Below are 27165 nucleotides of genomic sequence, written 5' to 3'. Positions count from 1 at the left end.
AATTTAACAACGGCAGTCATTCACTTAACAAATGAGGCAAGGCAAGTTGTAAAATGGGGTAACATTTACTTAACAAATTTCTCACTTAGCAACGTAAATTTTTGCACTCAATTGTGGTCCTACGTCGAGGACTGACTGCCTGTAATTATTTACCATGTGGCATATCATACATGGACTTGCAGTATGTATATCAGACATGTCAAACACAAGGCCCGGGGGCCAGATCCGGCCCACAAAGTGGTTTCATGTGGCCCGTGAAGCCATCCTGGAAACAGTGAGGGAACGGCCCCCACTGCCTTGGCCCCAGCCCAGAGACCCTCCTTCTGCCAGAGACCCTCAGATCTGTCCCACTCCTGCCCAGGCCCCCATAGGCACCCTTGATGCCAACGATGTAGAGCTGGCCACGCCCACCCAGTAGGCCATATGCACTTTTGCCACGCCCACCCAGTAGGCCACGCCTACCCAGCCCCCTGAGGGCAACCGCAATGCTGATGCAGCCCTCAATGAAATTGAGTTTGACACCCCTGATGTATATTAATTAACATTTCGCCTGGAATAAAAAACACACAGAGTAAAACACAAACGTTAAAAGCAATTCATTTCTTGGGTGGCAGCATTCACAGGTAGTCCTCGACTTGTAATAATTTGTTTAGTGACCGTCCAAAGCTACAACAGCACTGAAAAGTGACTTTATGACCATTTTTCACACTTACGACCATTGCAGGATCCCCATAGTTACATGATCAAAATTCAGAGGGTTGGCAACTGGCTTATATTTCTGACCTGTTGCAGGGTCCCAGGTTCGTAAAGCCAATGGGGAAGCTGGATTCACTTAACAGCATAGAATAACAACTTGTCACTTTGAATGTACACTAATCGGCATACATTAAAGTGAAATTTCGTTGCATACAGCTCTCGAAGGGTCACCACCTCTGATATACACAACCGAATCACTACTACCTTAACAACTGCAGTGATTCTCTTGACAACTTTGGCCAGAAAAATTGTAAAATGGGGCAAAACTCACTTAACAACTGTCTCGCTTTAGCAACGGAAATGTTGGGCTCAATTGTGGTTTTATGTCAGGGGTCTTCCAACTTGGCCCTTTTATGACTTGTAGACCTCAACTCGCAGAATTCCTCAGCCAGCATGCCTGGCTGAGGAATTCTGGGCGTTGAAGTCCACAAGTCATATATAAGAGCCAAGTTTGAAGACCCCTGTTGTATGTCAAAGACCATCTGTATTAGTTGTTGTTGTTGTTAATTGCGAAGTAGTGTCCGACCCATCGTGACCCCATGGGCAACATTCCTCCAGGCCTTCCTGTCCTCTGCCATCTTCTGGAGTCCCTTTAAGCTCACGCCTCCTGCTTCAGTGACTCCATCCAGCCACCTCATTCTCTGTCGTCCCCTTCTTCTATTGCCCTCAATCTTTCCCAGCATTAGGCTCTTCTCCAGTGAGTCCTTCCTTCTCATTACTTGGCTAAAGTATTTGAGTTTCAACTTCAGGACCTGGCCTTCTAAAGAGCAGTCAGGGTTGATCTCCTCTAGGACTGACCGGTTTGAACGCCTTGCAGTCCAAGGGACTCGCAGGAGTCTTCTCCAGCACCCTAGTTCAAAGGCCTCAATTCTTTGGCGCTCGGCCTTTCTTATGGTCCAACTTTCACAGCCATACATTGCAACTGGGAAGACCATAGCCTTGACTATACTGTATATTAGTAGCAGAGCACATCTTAGGGCATCCCTGTAAAGACAGAAATATAGGAATTCCAGCTGTGGGTTAAATGGGTGGGTGGGGAGGTGATACCTGACTGCATTTTGAAGCCCATTAGCCTAAAGACATTGCTTCCAGCCACAGGTGAGGACAAGAATGGGCCTTTTGTAACCTTGCAGAACACTAGAGAGATAAGATAATCCATCAATCCTGTGTTATCTGCCTGCCCACACAGTCCCAAAATGTAAAACAAGAGACCACAGCAACTAAATGCTCTACTGCAATCCTTTCAAGGTTACATTTTTGAATAGGGTGTGATTAACATTCCCTCCTCTCGAAAACAAAAATCACCTTTGTTCCTTTTATTTTATTTTTCTTACTTGGAGGGAAAAGTTTTAGCTCAGGGAAGTTTCCCATTCTTCAAAAGATGCAGAAAACAAGTTTTTCCCTACCAATTCACTTCCTCATCTAGCTGCTGCGTATGGTATGGAACATCCAGTCAGGTGTGTCTCTAAAATTTCAGGTACTTCCTCAATTCTAAATAACACCAACCATTGGGAAACCACCACTGTGTGTGTGTGTTTTTTTTTGTAATCTATTTTATCCAAATGCCTATAGTACGTGACTGTGCTATTTGAGCAACTGGAAAACGATTGCAGGGGTTTATACATGAATAGGTAAAGGTTTTTTTTTTTTAAAAAAATCTGCTGTTAGTACAGAAGTCTATGGACCCTGCCTGTGTATCAGGTTTCCCTAAAACGGTCCATTAACTCTCCAAGAGGCATTTGCTGACTTGAGCTCGAATTAAAAATAAATAAAACGGTTGGTTTGCTTTGAGCAGGGCAAATATACAGAAACATGTTCCACTTTTTGTTCCCCAAATTCCAGTACCAAAAGAAATGCAAAATATCAGATACAATGGAATGAGATGCAATGGAATAACAGAGGTTTTGAGAAGAGATCAAACAGCCATATTGTCCAGAATGGTATAGGACAGGGGTCTTCCAACTTGGCCCTTTTATGACTTGTGGACTTCAACTCCCAGAATTCCTCAGCCAGCTGAGGAATTCTGGGAGCTGAAGTCCACAAGTCATAAAAGGGCCAAGTTGGAAGACACCCCCCCCCCCGTATAGGATCTCCTGCTTGAGCAGGGGGGTTGGACTAGAAGACCTTCAAGGTCCCTTCCAACTCTGTTATTTTCTATCTCTCTATCCTTCCTTGGGACCCAAAATGATTGCCCACGTAAGGGGTACAAATAAGTACTGAGGATATATTGAGAAACCTGGAAATAAAGTGAGCTCAAGTTAATATCAGAATTTCTCCCATTCTGTTGAAATATTTCCTGGTTCCATTTTAGGCTGACTCAAGAGAAATAAGTATTTTCCTCTGAAGGCTACATATACCCAACCCCTTTAACTCCTGTTTTTTCCTTTCAGGCCCCTTATTACCTTGGTTGTTTTTCTTTGGGTATGCTTCAGTTTTTCTCTGTGCTTCCTTAACTAGGTGGCTCAGAACCAGATACAGCATCATAAGCGTGGTCTGACCAACATAGAAGATGACTTTTCTTGAACCTAATATTAGGCTTCTGTTGAGGCCACCTTAATTTATTTTTATTTATTTTAATTCCATTTATATTTATTTATTTATTTATTTATTGATGGGATTTATATCCCGCCCTATCTCCTGAAGGACTCAGGGCGGCTCACAATAAAACATATAATAAGTACATAAATCAAGATAAAATGAAAATTGAGAACATCAGTGCAATAAAAATTAGAGAATTTTAAAATGAATTAAAAATACTAAATATAAATTAATTAAAATGCCTGTCAGTCTAGGTCAGCTTGGTGGAACAGGTGTGTTTTGAGGCCGCGGCGAAAGGATTGGAGGTTTTGGGCTATCCGAAGCTCAGGGGGGAGCTGATTCCATAGGGTTGGTGCTCCCACAGAGAAGGCCCTCCCCCTGGGGGTCGCCAGCCGACATTGCCTAGCTGACGGTACCCTGAGGAGGCCTTCTCTGTGTGAGCGTACTGGACGATGGGAATTTGTTCCCGGCAGCAGATGGTCCTGCAAGTATCCCGGACCTAAGCCATGTAGGGCTTTAAAGGTAAGTACCAGCACCTTAAATCTCACCCGGAGGGCAACTGGTAGCCAATGCAGCTCACGCAGGAGGGGTGTAATATGGGAGTATCGGGAAGCTCCCATCACAACCCGTGCAGCTGCATTCTGCACCAGCTGAAGCCTCCGGGTGGTCTTCAAGGGCAGCCCCATGTAGAGAGCATTACAGTAATCAATACGGGAGGTAACGAGTGCGTGGGTGACTGTACGTAGGGCATCTCGGTCCAAAAAGGGGCGCAATTGGTATATAAGACGAATCTGGGCAAATGCCCCCCTAGCCACGGTTCCAATGTGATCTTCAAAACTGAGTCGTGAATCTAGGAGGACGCCCAGATTGCGTGCTTTATCAATGGGAGGTAACATCTCTCCTCCTATAGTCAGAGATGGAACCTCTTGGACTAAACGAGATGACGGTATGTACAGCCACTCAGTCTTGGCCGGGTTGAGTCGAAGCCTGTTTTCTCCCATCCAAATCTGTACCGCTTCCAGACAACGGGACATCACATCAAGGGCATCACTGGGTTGGTTCGGGGTGGAGATGAATAGCTGGGTATCATCAGCATATTGATGATATTTCACCCCGAAGCTACGGATGATCTCTCCCAGCGGCTTCATATAGATGTTGAACAGGAGGGGCGAGAGCACCGAACCCTGAGGCACTCCACAATTAAGAGGCCTAGGGCTTGACCTCTGCCCTCCTGCCAACACCGTCTGCGAACGGTCCGAGAGGTAGGAGGAGAACCAACGCAGAACGGTGCCTCCCACTCCCAGCCCCTCAAGACGACGCAGTAAGATACCATGGTCGATGGTATCAAAAGCCGCTGATAGATCTAATAGGACCAGGACAGAAGAATAACCTCTATCTCGGGCCCGCCAGAGATCATTCACCAGCGCGACCAATGCCGTCTCCGTGCTGTGCCCCGGTCTGAAACCCGATTGGTACGGATCTAGATATTCAGCTTCCTCCAGGTTCAAAGGGAGCTGTCGCGCCACCACACTCTCAACGACCTTCGGAAGGAAGCGAAGGTTGGAGACAGGACGGAAGTTGTTTAAAACAGCTGGGTCCAGTGCCGGTTTCTTGAGGAGGGGCCTTACCACCGCCTCTTTCAAGGCAGCAGGGAAGTACCCTTCACTCAGTGAGGCATTGATAACTGCTAGGAGCCAGCCTCGTGTAACCTCCCGAGAAGCATAGACTAGCCAGGAGGGACACGGGTCCAACAAACATGTGGCGGCACTTAGTTTCCCCATGATCTTGTCCACTTCATCCGGAGTCACAGGATCGAACTCTTCCCAGATGTACTTGGCCAACTTCATCAATTTCCTCTCGTTAGATACTGCCCAGTCAGAGTCCAGACCAGCCCGAATCTGAGCAATTTTGTCCACCAGATATTTACTAAATTCCTCAGCCCGTCCATGTAGGGGGTCCTCTCCCGTCTCTTGACTTAAAAGGGAGCGGACCACTCTAAATAGGGCGGCCGGGCGATTATCTGCGGACGCAATGAGGGTGGTGAAGTAGGCGCGCTTTGCCACCCTCATTGCCACAAGATAGGATCTAGAAAAGGATCTTAACTGTGTTCGGTCAGACTCAGACCGACTGGCTCTCCAAATGCTCTCTAGGCCCCTTCTCTGGCGCTTCATCTCCCGCAGGTCCTTGGAGAACCAAGGAGCGAGTCGGGACTTGCGCCGGGTCAGAGGCCGCAAAGGGACAACGCGGTCGAGCGCCTCCGAAGCAGCCTGTTGCCAGGCATTAACTAAGGACTCGACCGGGTTGTGGGAGAGGGAGGTGGGAATCGGTCCAAGCGCCATCTGGAATTTATCTGGGTCCATCAGGCGCCTGGGGCGGAACCACCTGGTCGGTTCCGCTTCCTGACATCGGGGGGTGACGTGACGGAGGCCCAACCGCAGGAGGTAGTGGTCTGTCCATGAAAGGGGTTGTGATGTTGGAGTAACCCCACCCAGCCCATTTAGCCACTGCCCAGAGACAAAAATTAGATCCGGCATGTTTCCTCCCTCGTGAGTTGGGTCCGAAGACTCAGGGCGGCTTACAAGCTTAGCAGTAGCCTTCATTCTATGTATATGCCTGCTTATTAGGGCTTTCACACACCTCCCAAGCGGCATTATTACAAAGTCAGCTTAATTGCCCCCAACAATCTGGGTCCTCATTTTACCTACCTTGGAAGGATGGAAGGCTGAGTCAACCTTGAGCCTGGTGGGACTCGAACCTGCACTAATTGCAGGCAGCTGGTGTTACTTAAGGAGGCATTAGCCCACTGCTCCACCAAGGCTCTGTAAGAGTTGCATTTTCTTTTCTTTTCTTTTCCCGCCATCCAATACCATCCAATACGATGGCTCTGAAGTGTCAAGGTACACATCTGGCTGCCTTTTTACCATACGGGTAAGTCGGTAAGTCATGGTGCCTCAACTGGTTAACAACCAGTTACAACCAAGACTGACACAATGCCAACAGAAGTCAAGCTGGCAATTTAAACACAGCCTTGGGCTGCAGGCTTAAACCAATAGTTGAAAGGAGATCTACAGGTCTCTTCCTTCCCAAGCGGAAGCCAGCGTAGATGGTATTTTAACCTTTCTTTGGAAAATGCTTTCCTTCCAAACTGTGGGTCTTTGCAGCAAACCACGATGTCATCAAAACATCGGGTGAATGATCATAAGATGCAAACAGCTGGCACACTCAATCCGAGAATGTCGTCTTTCAGGAGCCAGGAAGCCCACCTTCTCTGTTCATGAGATCTGCCCTTTGCAAGGAGACATACCCCCACCCCAAAGAGATCTATGTGCTCTACTCTTGATGTCATTCTGGAAGGCCTTGAAAACCTGGGCTAATCTCCCAGGCTTTGGGATAGGGTGGGCAGGACCCATTATTAAACTTTTTTTTTAAAATTTATTTTTTCCAGTTAGATTGCATTCTCCGGATAGCTACCATTGCTACATCTTTGCAAGTTGTGTGTTGTATTTTGTAGATTGCTGTTTGTTTTATATGTTGAGCCTCCCAGAGTCGCTCGGAATAGAGGAGTGCCTGAATTTTATGGAAAATAATACAACAACAAACCACTGGTAGCTTTTGCATCAAGAAGTCATATAAGTCATGTTTTGCTACTTGTGCTCTATTGCAGGGCATTATATATTCCAAAGCCTAGTTCAGCGGGGACGAAACTATGGCACGCATGCCAGAGGTGGCACTCAGAGCCCTCTCTATGGGCACACACGCTGCTGCTGCCAGCAGCTTGCACAGGTCCATAAGGCCGCCGCCACCACACACACACACACACACACACACACACACACACACATCCCGGAGCAGCAGCCCCACCCAGCACAAAGGAGGGGAAGCGGCCAGCTAGCAAGCTCGAGTAGAGATGGTAGAGGACACCCACACCCAGCAAGTCAAAGGCCAACCTGAGCAGGGAAAGCCAGATCCCCATCGGCACCAAGGCCCCCCAGTCCCAGCTAGGATTGCGTGCCTCCCCCCATCTATGCTGGGCCTCCTGCCCACCGCCCCATCTGCCAGAGACCCCCTGGATCTCCCCCAACCCTGCCCGGCCCCCACAGGCATCCCCCCCATGAGCAACATTGAGGTGGCCATGCCCACCCCAACCACGCCCACCCAGTCTGCCGTGACAACTGCGGCCGTGCCCACCCAGTGGGCCATGCCTACCCAGTGGGCCACACCCCCTTGCCTCTCCTGAGGGCACCACAATGCTGATGCGGCCCTGGCACTTTGCGATAAATAAGTGAGTTTTTGGGTTGTGGTTTGGGCGCTCGGTCTCTAAAAGGTTCGCCATCATTGGCCTAGTTCTCTGTAGGAAAGAGTGGAGGAGAGGGAGGGGGTGTGTAGGAGAGAGGGGCGGAGGGAGGGAAAGAGGGAAAGGGAAAGAGGGAGAAAGAGAGAAGAGAGCGTGAGATGGAGGGAGAGAGAGAGATGGAGAGAAAGAGAAAGAAATGGAGAAATAAAGAAATGCAGAGGGTGAGAAAGGGACAGCATGTCTTGGTTTACTATATTTTTAGGATGACACGCTCCACAAAGCCTAATTTTCTCCTGCGAGATCCTCAACCATCCTTTTGGCTTTTCGTCAGAAATGCAAGCTATCCTGCGAAAGAAGTATTACTGTCTGAACTACAGAGCTTGTAGAACAGACATGTCAAACACAAGGCCTGGGGACCGCGAAGTCATCCTGGAAACAGTGAGGGAACGGCCCCCACTGCCTTGGCCCTGGCCCAGAGACCCTCCTTCTGCCAGAGACCCTCAGATCTGTCCCACTCCTGCCCAGGCCCCCATAGGCACCCTTGATGCCAACGATGTAGAGCTGGCCACGCCCACCCAGTAGGCCATACGCACTCTAGCCACGCCCACCCAGTAGGCCACGCCCACCCTGGGCATACCCCCCCCAAGGGCAACCGCAATGCTGATGTGGCCCTCAATGAAATTGAGTTTGACACCCCTGTTGTAGAAGCAGCCTCATAACAGAAGACCAAGCAAGGCGTTCCGTTTTTTCTCGATTCTTCTTCTTTTCTTCAGTATTAAGCAGTCACAAACACGAACAAAAGCTTAAAAGTTTTGCTATCCCTTGTTTGTTTCACCAGAATTCTTGATCTGGAGCTCTGCCTCCTTTTACATTCAATTTACATACCTACAATTTACATACAAAATTGTTAAATGTATCCCTTCTGAGAATTTTTGTCTGGTGAGATCCGAGCTACATTCTTACTTCTAATGTTTTTTGTAGTTTCATCTTGCTGGATTATTTATTTAGTTACATTTATTTATATTATTATTATTATTATTATTATTATTATTATTTAAAAAAAAAGATGCTCCAACTTGAGACTTTTTCCTGCATTAAAAAGAAAGAAATATTAAATGAACAAATGGCTTCACGTCCGCTTGGAGAGTAAGGCAGATAGTCCTCAACTTACAACAGTTTATTTAGCGACTGTTCAAAATGACGAGTGTTTTAAAAATAGTGACTTATGAGCATTTTTCACACTTACGACCACTGAAACATCCTCATGGTCACATGATCAAAATTCAGATGCTTGGCAATTGACTCATATCTATGACGGCTGCAGTGTCCTGAGATCATGTGATCATCTTTTGTGACCTGACAGGCAAACTCAATGGGGAAGCCAGATTCACTTAACAACTCAATTAAAAACTGCAGTGATTCATTTAACAACTGCTGTAAGAAAGGTCGTAAAATGGAGAAAAGCTCAATTAACAATTGTCCTGCTTAGCAACAGAAATGTTGGGCTCAACTGTGGTCGTAAGTTGAGGACTACCTGTACTAACTAGTTAGCATTTTTCAAATTTGCCAACTTTTAAGATGGAGTGACTATAATTCCCAGAATTCCTGAAGTCAGCACTGGCTGGGGAATTCTAGGACTTGAAGTCCACGCATCGTAAAGTTTTCCAAGTTTGAAAAAGAGTGGATTATCCCGCCACAAGACAGTGCTTTTTTTATTTCTGACTTAGATGAAGAATTAAAAAAGATGATCAAACGCCCTGATAACCTTGAGCTAGAAGTGGGTGACACTTTAAAAGAGAAATATAAGATCAAAAAAATATCTAGGCAGCTGTGATCAATGGGCCGAAGCAAACAGGATGAAAATTAACTATATTGTACAATTTTACATCTGGATAAGAAAAAAAAAGTGAGGCAGAAGTGAAAAATGAGGGAGACTAGGCTTGGCAGTATCAACGTTTTCTAAAAAATGGAACATGAGCCAAGATCGCGATGTAGCTGCCAAAAAGGTAAATGCAATCTTGGAAAATATGAACAACAGCACAAGGTCCAGAAAATGGGAAGTAACTGTTCCACTTTGCTCTTGTGAGGAGGTGCTACTTACAAACAGTATCCATTTCTGGGCACTGCAACTGAAAAGAACATCCAAGAAACTGGAGTTTAAACTACAAAGATTAGGAATGGTTAAAGGATCCACTCCATCAGTCCATAAGGCTCTCCGTTGTGCGTCTCAACTTAAGGGGGCATCCAGAGGCTGCTGGAGTGGACAGCTATAATAAATTCAATGAAACTTCATTACCCTTATTATCCTTAGAACCAAAAGATTGGTCCAGTGGTTAAGGCACTAGATTAGAAAGTGTGAGTCTGAGTTCTAATCCTGCCTTTAGTCTAATCCTGCCTTAGTCGTGAAAGCCAGCTGGGTGATTTGGGCAAATCACCAGGAGATTTGCCCAAATTTTAGTCCCACCTTAGACATGAAAGCGGACTGAGTGACTTTGAGCCAGTCACTCTCTTTCAGCCCAAGCTACCTCATAAGGAGGTTGTTGTGGAGAAAATAGGAGGGAGGTGTGTTGGATATGTTTACCGCCTAAGGTTGTCTGTAAAAACAATAAAGATGGGATATAAACCCCCCCCCCCAAAATCTGCATGATAAAAATAGGCAAGAACAGTTCTGATTAGTACTTGAGTAGAAGAGCAGGGGGGTTGGACTAGAAGACCTCAAAGATCCCTTCCGGCTCCATTCCGATTGAGGGAAGATCAGCAGAGAACATCAGAACTAAAGGTTAAAATGGGGAAGAAGAAGATCATCTTTTGTATTTTTCTCTGTGGAAACTAAATGGCTGCATCCAGGAAGCCCCTAGGAATCCAGCTTAGCTAGGAGATTTACTGTAGTTACTTAATTACATTACAGAAGAAAAGGAATTGCTGCATAAGAACAAACTCAATTTGCAAAGCTCTGAGTCAAATGGCTTTAAAAACCATTTGACTGCTCAGGGCTTTAGCACTAAATTGTCCCACTCAAAACCAATCAAGCTGCCCCCCCCTCCTCCTCCTCCTCCTCCTCCTCCCTTTGCTGGCCTTGATTAACTTAAAAGAAGCATCACCTGAATGCCCCTTTTCACCCACCCCAAGCATTTCCCACCCTTTCAACTCCCAACAAGCCTCAATCTGCAAACGGCTTAAGGCACGATCCTTTGGTGGTATGCAATGCAAATCAAACCTTGTTAACAAGTAAATTAAGAGCTACCAGGATCTTTTATCTCCAGGGATCCATAAATGCAAATTGGATAAACCAGGCTGTGCAAGGGTTTAACTCTTTCACTTCTTTTGAACCGCCATATGTTTGTGGGCTTGATCTAATCAATGGCTGCCTGATTAGAAAAAGAGGCAAAAGGTGATCTTTGAGTTAGCTTGTTAAAAAGTGATTCCTCTAGCATGGAATTTGGGAGGAAACAAGTATTGTTACTTTTACGGCAAGGATGCCTCCTTTGTGCTACCTGAACAAGGGCAAAAGATATCCAGTTTTAAGCCTTTCAAACTGCTGGATGCTTTACTGAATGAATAGATGTTGTAAATGGGGATTTTATTCTCCGAGGCTGTATCTTCTTCCTTCAGTTGCCAGGAGTCAACTTCACTTCATTTTTTAAAAACCCTAATACAGTACTGTATCAAAACTTTTTTTAACTCCACAGTTGCTTAATTTCTAATGCCTTCCCGGAAAAGTATGCTTAGCTAACTGTATTTTTTTTAAAAAAAGGATAACTTCTTTAATTCTCAATTGTGGGAACCGTTTTAGATGCAATTCTGAAACCACTTTAGCACCACATTCGGTCTAATTTGAATGTCTGGAGCCATGTTTCTCAACCTGGCCCTTTTAAGAGGTGTGTGGACTTCCAACTCCCAGAATTCCTCAGCCAGCTATACCAGGGGTAGGCAACCTCGCCTCTTTTATGACCCATGGACTTCAACTCCCAGAATTCCTGAGTCATCAGGAATTCTGGGAGTTGAAGTCCATGAGTCATAAAAGAGCCGAGGTTGCCTACCCCTGAGCTATACTGTCAGGCACCTCCATGTTGGCTAGAGCCAAGTTTCCCCAGCCAATCATGTTATCAGTAGTCAGAATGCTGGCTAAGGAATTCTGGGAGTTGAAGTCCACCTCTCTTAAAAGGGCCAAGATTGTGAAAACAGTGGCCCCAAGCCTTCTTTCACATTCGGTCTGACCACAGAAGACTTCAAGCTATTATTTATTTAGTATATGGCATATCATAAATGTACTGGCAATATAAATTAACATTTCAGCTAGATTTGTAGAACCCAATAGAGCAGGGGTGTCAAACTCAATTTCATTGAGGGCCGCATCAGCATTGCGGTTGCCCTCAAGAGGCCAGGTGGGTATGGGCTGGGTGGGCATGGCTAGACTGTATGGCCTACTGGGTGGGCATGGCCAGCTCTACATCGTTCGCATCAAGGGTGCCTATGGGGGCCTGGGCAGGAGTGGGACAGATCTTCTGAGGGTCTCTGGGCCAGGGCCAAGGCAGTGGGGGCCATTCCCTCACTGTTTCCAGGATGGCTTCGCGGGCCACATGAAACCACTTTGCGGGCCGGATCCGGACCCCGGGCCTTGTGTTTGACATGTCTGCAATAGAGTATGTTATAAAGATCTAGATTCAAATATCAGCTATCAATCTCAACAGCTTTCGCACCATTATCTGGATTCCAACCTTCCTCTGGCGAAGATTAAAAGATCTGAAGATCACAAGAGGCAGTGGCCTTTACAAAAATCAAAACAACGGCATTGTCCTACCTAATTTAGGTTTTGGCACATTTGCTACCTTAGCTATTTTGTGCCTTTCAATAGGTCCTTTGATTTTGAACACAGAGTTTCAATACCACCTAATTTGAGAATGATAAATTCCCATAATTTTAAGGGCCTGCACTGAACTGGATATTGGTTTTTATATACATTGTTGACACACAGAGACTGTTTACTTATATTTTATTCTTTCCACCTAATATGCCCTAGATGTCAGTTAGCAGGCACATGAGAAATAAATGAACGCTTGCTCATGCTTAAGCAAATCTTAAGTCAAGATTACTGAAGTTCAATTTAATAGAGATGAGAAATCCTGGACAGAGTTATGACTAAACAATGAACCATACGGTCCCTTTCACTTTTTGGATTTTCACTTTCGAAGAGGTCATTTGAGTTCTTCCCTTTACAGTGTCTGCTTTGTCTGAACATGGCAATTTTGCTCATCCAAGCGGTGCATCTGTCTTAAGAGCTTTTCTGACTGTATCGTGTTATAAACACCACCTTTTAAAAATGGTCTTAAGCTTTGTGGAGATAAACCTGGGTTCTTAACTACGTTAACACACTAAACCGCAGCTGAATTTGCCTCAAGAAAACCACACAGATTTCTTGCACATGGAAAGCTAGCTTTTCTCCTCTCTCATAACTTAGCTGAGAGTCAGACTAGTGTAGTGGTGAAGGCATCAAGCTAGGAACTGGGGGACTGCGAGTTCTAGTTTTGCCTGGAGAGCATGAAGCCATCTGGGTGACCTTAGGCCTGTCACTCTCTCTCTCCCCACCCTGGAGAGAAAGCCATGGAAATGTACTTCAGAAATCTTGACAGGAAAATTGCAGGTCCAGTCAGGAGTCAGAAATTGATTCATACCTCAAAAGAAAAAAAGAAAAAGAAAGGACAGCCTTGGCTGGCATCTTCTCCATCTCATGTCCCTGCAGTCTCCCCCCCCCCCCACCCACAAACCCAACCATGTTCAAAATTTGTCTAAAGGTCACCCGTTTGGCAAACTTTGGCTTAGGCAATTGCCACTGGGCATTTTTGATTTTCTTCATTATGGAGAAGCATCCATCTATAAGCCCTGGTAGCGTGGTGGTTAGAATTGAGCTTGTCGATCAGAAGGTCGGCAGTTTGGCGGGTCGAATCCCGAGTGCCGCGTAGCAGAGTGAGCGCCTGTTACTCGTCCCAGCTTCTGCCAACCTAGCAGTTCGAAAGCATGTTAAAAAATGCAAGTAGAAAAATAGGGACCACTACGGTGGGAAGGTAACAGCGTTCCTTGCGCCTTTGGCGTCTAGTCATGCCGGCCAGATGACCACGGAGACGTCCTCGGACAAGCGCTGGCTCTTCGGCTTTGAAACGGAGATGAGCACCGGCCACTAGAGTCGGAAACGACTAGCACGCATGTGCGGGGGAAACTTTACCTTTACCTATTGCAGACTAAGTCTGCCCACAGCCAGCAGTTCGATTCTGACCGGCTCAAGGTTGACTCAGCCTCCCATCCTTCCGAGGTGGGTAAAACAAGGAGCCAGATAGTTGGAAGCAATATGTTGACTCTGTAAACTGCTTAGAGAGGGCTGTAAAGCACTATGAAGCGGTGTATAAGCCTAAATACCATTGCTATTGCTATTCAAAGTTACAACGGCTTAAGTTACAGCAAAGTAAACCGCTTAGAGGGCTGTAAAGCCCTATGGAGTGGTATATGAGTGCTTTATTTGCAACTAGAAGAGGCACAGGTAGGCCTCAATTTACAACCATTTTTTATTGACCGCTCAGAGATACAACACCACTGAAAAAACCTACAACCAGTGCTCACACGTACGACCATTGCAGCATCCTCAGTCACATGATAAAAATTCAGACACTTGGCAACCAGCTTGTATTTTAGAATAGAATAGAATAAAAGCTGGAAGGGACCTTGGAGGTCTTCCAGTCCAGCCCACCGCTCAAGGAGGAGAACCTACACCGTCTCAGAGAGGTGAATGTCTGAATGTTTTCTAAGGCTGCAGTATCTCAGGGCATGTGAGTGCTACTTGCAACCTTCCGAACTGGCTTCTAACAAGCTATGTTAATGGAGGGAGTCGCATTCATAACGACCATGTGATTTAATAATCACAGTGAGTCCCTTAACAAGCATGGCAAAAAAAAAGGATGGTAACATTGGGCACGGCTCACTAAACAATCAACTTGCCTGGCAACAGAAATTCCCATCCCAATTGTCGTCATAAGCCGAGGACTCCCTGCGTAGCCAAGAGACAGAACCTGAAGCTTCTGTGGTGAAATCCTTCAACCAAACCCAGGTAGGTTGAGTGCTGATCTGATCCTCTTTTCTTTCTTGTGAAAAAAAATGGGCAGAAATGTGAAAAGACCGTCAGCTACCTGGCCTTCCTTATCTCTTCTTGAAAAAAACAACCTCCAGCAGTAGCAAGGGGGTTAACATTTGCAAGCCAACAATATACAGATAGTCCTTGATTTACAATCATTCGTTTAGTGATGATCTGAGGTTCCACCAGCACTGAAAAATGTGACTTATCGGTGGTTTTCACACAACCGTTAACAGCATCCCCTTGCAGCATCAACATTTAGGCACTTGGCAACTGACATGTTATTGATGACAGTTGAACTGTCCCAGGGTCACGTCATCACCATTTGTGACCTTCTCAGCTGGCTTCAGACAAGCTAAGTCAATGGAGTGGGGGGGTGGGGGGGGTCAGATAGGCTTAATGACTGCATGATTCGCTTCACAACTGTAGCGATTCACTTAAGAACTCTGGCAAAAAAAATAGGTCATAAAATGGGGCAAAATTTATTTAACAACTGCCCGGCTTAGCAATGGAAATTAGGGGCTGAACCGTGGTTGTAAGTCAAGGAGTACCTCTATAGTAAAAAGTGTGGTTCAGGTTCTTCCCCAGCTAGCTAGGTAAATCCAATTATTAAACATATCCTGGGAAAGGGCTTGTGGCCAAAATACAATCCTGCTTCTTCCTCCTTTGCTTGTACTGCGTGCACCCTTTTAATTGCAAACTTCATGCAACTTTGCACTCAATTCTTTTCGGCTTTTCTCAGCAGTCCAAACGGAAGTCTTGACACAGCTATTCGGGCCCCATTCTTCCCTGCGCCAAGCGTTTCAGATACAGAGTCAGCGCAAGGACAAATTGCAGCTGCAAGTAACATTTCCAGTTGCCCAAATTAGTCAGGTTTCATTCCAAACACACCTGGAGCGGGAAGCCGGCACCCAAGGTAATTTCACAGGCCTGAGAAAGTCACGGGAGAGATAAAGATATTTGCAAGGAAAGCAATCTGCCCACTGTGCCTCCTTCATTCAGGATATTATCATCAACCACAGGTGCTTCTGATCTGCTCCAGCATCAGAGAGAATGACATGATTATCTCTCCTCTTCTCCCCACAAAAGATAAGGGATTATATTAATGGCGGAAGATAAAGGATTAGTTTAATGGTCCCTGCTGGGGTCCCTTTCAGACATTACTCTTGAGAAGCAGAGGATAAAACAAGGAATGACTGATTCATCATTGCAACAGGACTCACATCAGCAGGGGAACCCGGAGCAAAGGCATTTTTTTTTCCCCGAGTCAAGATGCCAACTGTTGACCGATCTTCAGAAGAACTGGATTTAGCCACCACAAAAGCTACTAACGTTTGAGGCCTAGCAACTTTGAATTCCAGCTTTAGCCTCCGTCCCACATGCTTAGGGAATGAATGGAGCTTAATACCAGAGGATGTCAGTGAAAATATTGTGCAATTTTACTTTTGGGCATCTCTGGGAGAACAAAATATTTATGCTTGAGGTGCCAGCAAGGGTCTGCAACGAAAAGCTAAATTAAGGCACAGACTAGATTTTCAATAGGCAATTATCTGATTACATAGAGTATTACATGTACCCAACAATTGAGTCCAACATTTCTCTTGCTTAATGAAAGAGTTAAGTAAGTTTTCCCCTATGTTACGATCTTTCTTTCCACAGTTGTTAAGTGAATCACTACAGTTGTTAAATTAGTAACAGGGTTGTTAAGTGAATCTGGCTTTCCCATTGACTTTGCCTGTCAGAAGAGCACAAAAGGGGATCATCACATGACCTTCAGGTACACTGCAACCGTCGTAAATATGAGTCAATTTCCAAGTGTCTCAGTTTTGATCACGTGACCGTGGGGGGGTGCTGCAACGGTCCTAAGTGTGGAAAAAATGGTCATGAGTCAGTTTTTTCAGTGCTGTTGTAATTTCAAACAGTCACTAAACAAGCTGCTGTAAGTTGAGGACTACCTGTAATTTTATTATTACCCACCTCTCCCACCATTCTGTCACTCCAAGCAACTAACAAGAACGTACAAAAGATGATAATGTAACAAGGTTAATTCAATTTTAAAAAAATCAGTCATCAACTCAGCCATTAGAATAGTTAACAACTGAAGTAATTAATGGAGGCTTGGAAATTTCCTTTCACAAATCAACAGGTCGAGCACAACTGTGAGCATCAGAGCGCTGACATAAATTGATCGGTCAAGGCTTTAATTGTGCGGCTACAACCATCATCTTAATGTTTGTTTCATTTGCCAACTGCTATTTTTTCCTATACAGATGGTCCTCGACTTACAATAGTTCACCGTTCAAAGTTACAACAGCACTGGAAAAAGTGACTTATGATCCATTTTTCAGTGTTATGACTTTTACCAGCATCTGCATGATCAAAATTCAGACGCTTTGCAACTGGCTCCTATTTAGGATGGTTGCCGTGTCCCGGGATCATGTGATCCCCTTTCACAAGCTTCTGATAAGCAAAGTCAATGGGGAAGCCAGATTTGCTTAACAACCAGGCTACTAACTTAACTGCAATGATTCACTTAACAACTGTGGCAAGAAAAATCGTAAAATGGGCAAAACTCACTTGAATGTCTCACTTAGCATTATACATTTTGAGATCAATTGTGGTCGTAACTAGTCAGCTTTCAACCGTGCCTTCTTTACTGGCTATGACCGGGGTGGGGTGGGGGGAAGTGGGGGGGTGATGGGAAGAGAAGAACAACAGATTTTCAAAGAATTTGACTACAGGTGGGCCCCAGCCTGGCTTTTGCCTTGAACAGGCAGTTAAGTAAATACAGAATTGGGTAAATCAAATCCTGTTATATACTGCAACGCTGAGCAACAAAAGTTCAGATCACAAATACGGTTGTAAGTCGGGGACTGCTTGTATTACTTTCCTTGTTACAAAGATGAGGATTACACCGATCGCAGTATAACAACAGCACAACTGATTGTAAGAAACAAGGCATGGAAGGAGGAGGACAGCATTAGCCAAAGGTGTCATTAGACTAAAATTAGCACACAGCAAGGAATACAAGCATAGAGCACGCAAAACGGAGTGGCAAACCTAAAAGTGAAAAACAATGTGCAGCCTAAACAGTTTGTAAACAGTGACATCATTCTTGGCCACCCTATTTAAAGATTAAACCGATTAAGGAAATGCAGGCACGTTATGCAAAGAAGTAAATGAAAATATCCTGCAGATATCTCCCATTCTACACCCACAGCTCTGATTACAATGGAACCCAAAATTTATGTTGCTAAGTGAAACATTATGAATTTTGCCCCATTTTATGATCTTTCCTGCCACAGTTGTTAGATGAATGACTGCAGTTAAGTTAGTAACAGGGTTGTTAAGTGTATCTGGCTTCCCCCATTGACTTTGCTTGTCAGAAGGTTGAAAAAAGGTGATCACATGACCCCGGGACACTACGATGATCGTCATGAAGATGAGTCAGTTGCCAATTGTCTGAATTTTGATCAGGTGACCCTGGAGAAGCCACAACGATCGTTAAGTATGAAAAAAATAGTCATGAATCATTTTTTTTGGTGCCCCTGTAACTTTGAATGGTCACTAAATGAAATGTTGTAAATTGAGGACTTCCCTTACACAATAATCCTATGAGGTAGGCTAGGCTGATGGACAGTAACTGCTCCAAAGCTAGCTCTGCTTCATGACTGAATGATTTTAATTTGGTTAAAATCTGACATTAACCGCTTTATACCAAGATGACCACTCTAAAGCTTCCTGAGTCAAACCAATAATTCCCTAACCCAGAAGCTACCTACTACAGGTAATCCTCGACTCACGACCACAACTGAGCCCAAAATTTCTGTTGGTGAGACATTTGTTAACAAAGTTTAAGTTTTGCTCCATTTTACAAACTTTCTTGCCTCAGTTGTCCAGTGAATCACTGCAGCCGATAGGTTAGTAACCCGGCTGTTAAATGATTCTGGCTTTCCCACTGACTTTGTTTGTCAGAAGGTCGGGAAAGAGGATCACACAGCCACGGTCGTAAGTATGAACCAGTTGCCCAGCATCTGAATTTTGATCACATGGTCACGGGGATGCTGGAAAGGTCATAAGTGTGAAAAATGGTCCTAAGTCACTTTTTTCCCAGTGCCTCTGGAACTTTGAATGGTCATTAAATGAACTGTTGTACCTGTATGAAGCCAGAAAACGTGGTGCCTTGGCGGATCATTGGGACTTCAGCATCTGTGATCCTGGATTTACTGGGGGAAGTCAAGAGTCAAAACCACCTGGACTATTCCATCCTTTCCCACGCAAACTTCCAACCTTGCCTTCTTCAACTATCGTTTAAATGCCTGGCAAGATCAGACTAAGGCAGGGGTCGGCAACCCGAAAAAGGAAAAGAGCCACTGGGAACCGGTTCCATCACACATAAAAAAAAGTGGGAGCCGCGTGCGTGCGTCCATGCACGCGCATGCGCAAAAAACGTTTCTTGCGCATGCGCAGACGCGCGCAGTTGGGTTTTTTTTTAATGTGTGATGGAACCGGTTCCCGGTGGCGCGACGGCCCGTCTGCAAAGCTGCCGAAAGCGGCAGCTTTGCAGACGGGCCGCGGCAGCTTTCGCAACAAGTGGGGCCGCTACCCATTCCGAGAGGTGCGCGCGCACCTCCCCAAACTTCCCCAAACGTCGGCAGGTCTCCGGACGGCGGCGGCTTGGGAGAGGTGCACGCGCACTCTCCAAACCGCCGCCATCCCGTTTGCACAGCTGCCGTGAACGCGGCAGGTCTCCGGACGGGACGGCGGCGGCTTGGAGAGGTGCGCGCGCACCTCCGCCCTTCGGAAAGGTGCGCGCGCACTTCTTGGAACGGGCAGCGCCACTCTCCATTTTGAGAGGTGCGCGCGCACCACTGCCCGTTTGAAGAGGTGCGCGCGCACCGGGTGGCTGGGAGCCGCAGGAGACAGCTCAAAGAGCCGCATGCGGCTCCGGAGCCGCGGGTTGCCGACCCGTGGACTAAGGGCACCTCTAAATGTTGGAATATTTCAAGAATGAAGAATGAGGTAACCAGGGACAAGACCCAAGGACAAAATTGGCACAACCGTGATAATGCTAGCATTCTTTTCTCGTTTGAGCTCCCAACACCACATCGAGCCAGGTTTTCACAACTTTAGCCCTGGATGAACAGACTGTGGTTCAGTTTGGGGCAGAGGAAACGACAGCCCTGATCTGGGAAGATTACAAGTTCTTTGGGGTTCTTAGTTCTTAGAAGCCAGATAACACCAGGTCTCAGTCATATCTTGATTGGAGGATCAATAAGAAATGCCACAACTGTACAGTATAGGGCGGCAATCCTCAACTTATAACCACAACTGAGCCCAAGGTTTCTGTTGCTAAGTGAGACAGTTGTTAAGTGAGTTTTGCCCCATTTTATGACCTTTCTCGCCACAGGTGTTAAGTGAATTGCTACAGTTATTGTTGTTGTTGTTGTTGTTATTGTTGTTGTTGTTGTTATTATTATTATTATTAATTTAATTTCTATACCGCCCTTCTCCCGAAGGACTCAGGGCGGTGAACAGGGCAATACATAAAAACAAGATACAAAAATTAAAAATTATTAAAAAGTAATTAAACAGTGCCCATAATAAATTAATACAGATTAACAGTTAAAATCCATTTATAAAATCCAACCCCATCCCATCAGGCCAGGTCAGCTTGTTCAAAGAGATGGGTTTTAAGTTGTCATGTTAATAAGATGGCTGAGTGAATCTGACTCCCCCATTGACTTTGCAAAAGGGGATCACGTGACCCTGGGCCACAGCATCCGCCATAAAGATGAACCAGTTGCCAAGCATCTAAATCCTGTTCACATGTCCATGTGGATCCTGCAACAGTCGCAAATGTGAAAAACAAGTCATTCTTTTCAGTGCCCTTATAACTTTGTTAACTACGGATCTAGCGTTAAAATAGACCAACCCCTGAGCTCAGGTTGGTCTATTTTAACGCTAGATCCGTAGTTAACAAAGCTCCCCTCATCCGTGACCTGATCGAGGAGGAATGTGCGGATCTAGCGTGCATCACGGAAACTTGGTTGGGTTCGGAGGGAGGGGTGCCTCTCACCGAGTTATGCCCGCCAGGTTTCCGGGTGCTGCACCAGCCACGGGCTCAGGGCAGGGGTGGTGGGGTGGCAGTGGTTATTCGGGAGACTCTGTGTCCTCGGGAGGCCACCATTGTCCAGATGGCCGGGAGTGAATCCCTCCTCTTGAGATGTGGTCCTCGGGTTCAGCTGGGCTTGTTGCTCACATACCTGGCGCCCAGCTGTGTGGCAACAGCCCTGCCTGAGCTGCTCGACACCCTCTCAGGGTTGGCGGTGGAGTTCCCCAGGCTTATAGTCCTGGGTGACTTCAACCTGCCATCACTGGGGGGGTCGTCGGAGTTAGCTCGGGAGTTCATGGCTTCCATGACAGCCATGGGCCTGACCCAGGTTATTGAGGGCCCTACTCACGAGGGGGATCATACTCTCGACCTGGTGTTCCTGTCTGGACAATGGTTGGATGATCTGGGAGGGGGTTCCCCGTCCATCACCCCTCTGTCATGGTCAGATCATTACCTCCTGAGGCTGGTTTTCCGTCATGCCATCCCCCGCCGCTGGGCGGCGGAACCGACCAGGTGGTTCCGCCCCAGGCGCCTAATGGACCCGGACCGGTTCCAGAGGGCGCTTGGGCCGATACCTATCACCCTTACCCACAGCCCAGTCGATGCTCTGGTGGAGGCCTGGGAAACGGCTGCCACCAGGGCACTCGACTGTGTTGTACCCATGCGACCTCTGACTCGGCGCAGATCCCGTTGGGCTCCATGGTTCTCTGTGGAGCTCCGGGAGATGAAGCGTCGGAGACGAGGTCTAGAGAGCGGTTGGAGATCCAGCCGATCCGAACCCGACCGATTGCAGTTAAGAACCTTCATAAGGTCTTATCTTGCGGCGATAAGGACGGCGAAGTCTAACTACTTTGCCGCCCTTATCGCGTCCGCAGATAATCGCCCGGCCGCCCTGTTTAGGGTGACTCGCTCCCTCCTTAACCAGGAGGTGAGGGAGGATCCCTTGCAGGGACGAGCCGAGGAGTTTAGTCATCATCTGACGGACAAAATCGCTCGGATCCGGACCGGCTTGGACTCTGACTGGGCAGAGTCTGATGTGGAGGAATCAGGCGGTCTTGAGCACGTTATCTGGACTGAGTTCGACCCTGTTTCCCCTGATGATGTGGACAGGATCATGGGGAGACTGAGCTCCACCACCTGTTTGTTGGATCCGTGCCCCTCCTGGCTAGCTTATGCGGCTCGGGAGGGAACACGAGGCTGGTTCCATGCAGTAATAACTGCTTCTTTGAAGGAGGGTGTCTTCCCTGCCGCCTTGAAGGAGGCGGTGGTGAGACCCCTCCTCAAGAAGCCTGCTTTGGACCCGGCTGTTTTAAACAACTATCGTCCAGTCTCCAACCTTCGCTTCCTGGCGAAGGTTGTTGAGAGTGTGGTGGCGCATCAGCTCCCTCTGTTCCTGGAGGAAACTGATTATCTGGACCCGTACCAATCGGGCTTCAGGCCTGGACACAGCACGGAGACGGCATTGGTCGCGCTGGTGAATGATCTCTGGAGGGCTAGGGACAGGGGTTGCTCCTCTGTCCTGGTCCTATTAGATCTCTCAGCGGCTTTCGATACCATCGACCATGGTATCCTGCTGCGGCGTCTCAGGGGGCTGGGAGTGGGAGGCACCGTTTTACGGTGGTTCTCCTCCTACCTCCAGGGCCGCTCGCAGTCGGTGTTGACAGGAGGGCAGAGATCCGCCCCGAGGTCTCTCACTTGTGGAGTCCCTCAGGGGTCGGTTCTCTCGCCCCTCCTGTTCAACATCTACATGAAGCCGCTGGGCGAGATCATTCGTGGTTTTGGGGTGGGGTATCACCAGTACGCTGATGATACCCAACTTTTTCTTTCCACCCCGAACCAACCCAGTGATGCCCTCTCCGTGATGTCCCGGTGCCTGGAGGCGGTTCAGGTCTGGATGGGGAGAAACAGGCTTCGTCTCAATCCCGCCAAGACTGAGTGGCTGTGCATATCGGCGTCTCGGGTTAACCAAGTTATTCCACCTCTAACGATGGGGGGTGAGGTGTTACCCCCCGTTGATAGGGCTCGCAACTTGGGCGTCCTCCTGGATTCACGGCTCAATTTTGAAGATCACATAGGAGCCGTGACCAGGGGGGCTTTTGCACAGGTTCGCCTGGTGCGCCAGTTGCGCCCCTATCTGGACCGAGACGCCCTACGCACAGTCACTCATGCGCTTGTGACCTCCCGTTTGGACTACTGCAACGCTCTCTACATGGGGCTGCCCTTGAAGACCACTCGGAGGCTTCAACTGGTGCAGAATGCGGCCGCGCGAGTTGTAATGGGGGTTTCCCGATACTCCCATGTAACACCTCTACTCCGCGAGCTGCATTGGCTTCCGGTTGCCCTCCGGGTGAAATTCAAGGTGCTGGTTATCACCTATAAAGCCCTACATGGCCTGGGTCCGGGTTATTTGAGGGAACACCTGCTGCCGGCATCAAACGCCCTTCGCCCAGTGCGCTCCCACAGGGAGGGTCTGCTCAGGGTTCCGCCGGTGAGAGATTGCCGGCGGGTGACACCCAGGGATAGGGCCTTCTCGGTGGGAGCGCCTGCCCTCTGGAACCAGCTGCCGGTAGAGCTGAGGACTGCTCCCGACCTCCGATCATTCCGCCGGGGCCTGAAGACCTGGCTCTTTGAGCTCTCGGGCCCAGGCTGAGGAGAAAATTTTAACTGGGGTTTTAATCTACAGGGTGAATTTAATGCTTTTTTAATTGGTTTTAACTTTTGTATGTTTCAATTTTAATTCCCTGTAAACCGCCCTGAGTCCTCAGGGAAAGGGCGGTATACAAATGCAAATATTAAATTAAATTAAATTAAACTTTAAACCGTCAATGAATGAATGTTGTAAGTCAAGGACTACCTGTAAGGCATAGGTCCGCAACCTTTTTGGTTTGGTGGCCTGGAAAGGGAGATAAGGCACCGTTATGTGTGTGTGTGTGTGTGTGTGTGTGTGTGTGTGCGCACAAATGGGTCGTGTGCGAGCGCATGCGCAAACAGGGCCGCGCAAGTGCCACAAATGGGGCAGTGCTAGTACCGACGGGATGCTCGGAGCTGTGCTAGTGCCGGCAGGATGCTCAGGGCAGGGAGGTGCTAGTGCTGAGGGACACTTGAGTGTGGGGGGATAAGTGCATGCGCACGCACACACACACACACACGTGCTCTGGCCATCCCTTCACGTCGTAGCCCATTGGCCACAGCCCACAGGTTGGGGACCCCTGCTGTAGGGGCTACTGCAGGATGATGTCCCTGTTTTTCTCTCCTGGATTCCTCTCTCTTTAAAACCACCACCACCACCAAAAGATTAGGATTTCCACACACAAGATGTATCCTACAGGATGCAGCCTACAAGCTTCCTCCAGGCCCAGAGAGCACGCCAAGCTCTGCCAGCAAAACCTTGCATTACCTTCCCTTGGGCACCCCCCACGCACCCCCTATCTCAGCCCTCCCAGCTCTCCCATGCCCAGCAGCCAGTTGTGCAGCTGTCCAAGATCCAAGACCCCTCACACTTTGTGGGAACCTAGGAACTGACCTTCAGCATTCAAGCTGCCAGCCCAAAGCAGCTGGTCCCCTCCATCCCCAGACTGCCTCTTCCCTCAATGAGCTCATTCTTACTATTAATAGCACCAGGAAGGCTTTTCCTGTTCTTTCATGGGAAATGAGAGGAAAGGCAGCAGCAGGCCAGCCCCCCCACCTCCGCCCCCCCCACCCCCCAGCAATTTTTACAGGAAATGTCAGCCGGAGATTCCCAGTCCAGCTGGGATCGTGTAGGAAGGGGAGCGGCTGACGGCTCTTATCCTTCTGTGGGAGGCCATTTTTTGTTGGCTGCCTTCTCCCTCTCACAGCTTGCGTGCTTCGCTTTCTAGTAACTGGGAATCACCTTCGGGGGTTTTGTGCCAGAGTAAAGAATTCCCTGCTTTAAATGGGGAAAGAAGCCAGAAAGCAAAAATAGAGAAGCCTAGTGGTGCTTCCCCATTAGTAAATTCAATGGGGGTGGGGAGGAAAGAGGGAGGGACGTTCATAGAGAGACTCACATTGAGAGCCAGTTTGGTCCAGTGGTGAAGGCACCAGGCTAGAAACTAGGAGTTCAAGTTCTGCCTTAGGCATGAAAGCCAAGCTGGGTGACTTTGGGCCAATCACCAGGAGATTGTGAGTTCTAGTCCTGCCTTAGGCATGAATGTTGGCTGGGTCACCTTGGGCCAAACATCAGGACACAGTGAGTTCTAGTCCTGCTTAGGCATGAAAGCCAGCTGGGTGACTTTGTGCCAATCACCAGGAGACTGTGAGTTCTAGTCCTGCCTTAGGCATGAATGTTGGCTGGGTGACTTTGGGCCAATCACCAGGAGACTGTGAGTTCTAGTCCTGCCTTAGGCATGAATGTTGGCTGGGTCACCTTGGGCCAAACATCAGGACACAGTGAGTTCTAGTCCTGCTTAGGCATGAAAACCAAGCTGGGTGACTTTGGGCCAATCACCAGGAGACTGTGAGTTCTAGTCCTGCCTTAAGCATGAAAGCCAGCTGGGTGACTTTGAGCCAAACACCAGGACACAGTGAGTTCTAGTACTGCGTTGGCATGAAAGCCAGCTGGGTGACCTTGGGCCAATCACCAGGAGACTGTGAGTTCTAGTCCTGCGTTGGCATGAAAGCAAGCTGGGTGACCTTGGGCCAATCACCAGGAGACTGTGAGTTCTAGTCCTGCCTTAAGCATGAAAGCCAGCTGGGTGACTTTGGGCCAATCACCAGGAGACTGGGAGTTCTAGTCCTGCCTTAGGCATGGAAGTTGGCTGGGTGACCTTGGGCCAATCACCAGCAGACTGTGAGTTTTAGTCCCGCTTTACCATAAAAATCGGCTAAGTAACTTTGGGCTAATTACTGTCTCTCAGCCCAACTTTCCTCACAGATTTGTTGTTGTGGGGAAAATAGGAGAAAGGAATATTTGTGTGCTCATTGCCTTGAGTCATTTACAATAATAATAAAGATGAAATACAATTAGTAAAGATGAAATATAAATTAATAAAATAACACCTCCCCCCCCACACACATGGTTTTGTATTCATATGCTGGCTATGGCCTTTAAAGGATGGATTCTGCTTCGGTTCAACAGGTGAAGTCAACCAGTGTTATTCTCTCAACAAACTACAGTTAATCCAGCCATGGCTTTGTACCATCCTGGAAACTCAGTTATTCTCTAGGACAGCGTTTCTCAACTTCAGTAATTTTAAAATGTGCAGACCTCAATTCCGGCTGACTGAAGAATTCTGGGAGTTGAAGTCTCTACATCTCAAAGTTGCTGAGGCTGAGAAACACTTGCTGTACAATATGAACCTAGAGGACCTTCTCCATACTGGGGAAGTTACTCTCCTAAACAAACGACGATGATGAAGTCAAGGTAGCCCTCGACATACGACCACAATTGAGTCCAAAATCTCCATTGCTAAGTAAGGTAAGTTGTTAATTGAAACATAAGTCATTAAGCGAACCTGACTTCCCTCACTGGTTTTGCTTGTCGGAAAGTGGCTGGGAACGTCACAAGTGGTGATCATATGACCCTGGAATATTGCAAGCATTGTAAATACATGCCGGTTACCAAGCACCCAAATTCTGATCACATGACTGTTAAGTGTGAAAAACCGTCATAAGTGACTTTTTTCAGTGCCATTGTAACTTCAAATGGTCACTAAATGAATGATTGTAGGTTGAGGGCTATCTGTATAGAAATTATTACACATTAACGTGCAGAGCAGTAAAGTCAAACTGAAGATCCCCCAAGATTACATGTTATTCTTGTGCCCCCTAACAACATCTGGAATCAATCCCTTAGATCGGACGTCTCCAACACTGGCAACTTTACGACTTGTAGACTTCAACTCCCAGAATTCCTCAGCCAGGGGGTGTCATTATATTAACTGTAGCACAGTGGAATTAACCGCAATACCTGTGCAATGCCTTAACAGACACATGTGAGTTAAGGAGGTGTACCAGCTTTAGACACATGTAATCTGGCCCAAAGCAAATTTTCGCATTCAGATCTGAAACTACATCTTTTTTTTTCTTGGCAACAATCCAGAAGTGCTTGCCTACAGATGAGTAAAACAGTTGCCCTACTTCATTTCCTGTTCAGGAAGAATTTCCTATTCAATCAAGCAACTTCCTATTTCATGTCCTATTCAGCAGTATCATCTCCAGAATTGTATATCCCAAAGCTTACAGATGGGGCCTCCTATCTACAGAGATTTTTTCTGTCTGCATTTATTTATTAGATTTGTTTGCCGCCCATCTTGCTACAAGGCGACTCTTTCTTGCAAGATCCATAGATTTTTCTTTATTACGCCCAGAAGGCATAACACACAT

At 47.2% G+C, this 27165-nt stretch overlaps 1 long non-coding RNA gene across 1 annotated transcript in view; it reads right to left on the bottom strand.

The window, feature by feature from the left end:
* Positions 1-27165, bottom strand: part of LOC310638791 — a 119361-nt gene that overhangs the window by 66927 nt on the left and 25269 nt on the right. The window lies entirely within an intron of this gene.

The sequence above is a fragment of the Vipera ursinii genome, assembly GCF_947247035.1.
Source record: "Vipera ursinii genome assembly, chromosome: 3".
Lineage (NCBI taxonomy): Eukaryota > Metazoa > Chordata > Lepidosauria > Squamata > Viperidae > Vipera > Vipera ursinii.
Note: the sequence above shows the minus strand (reverse complement) of the source record. Positions and strands in the feature narration are given on the sequence as shown.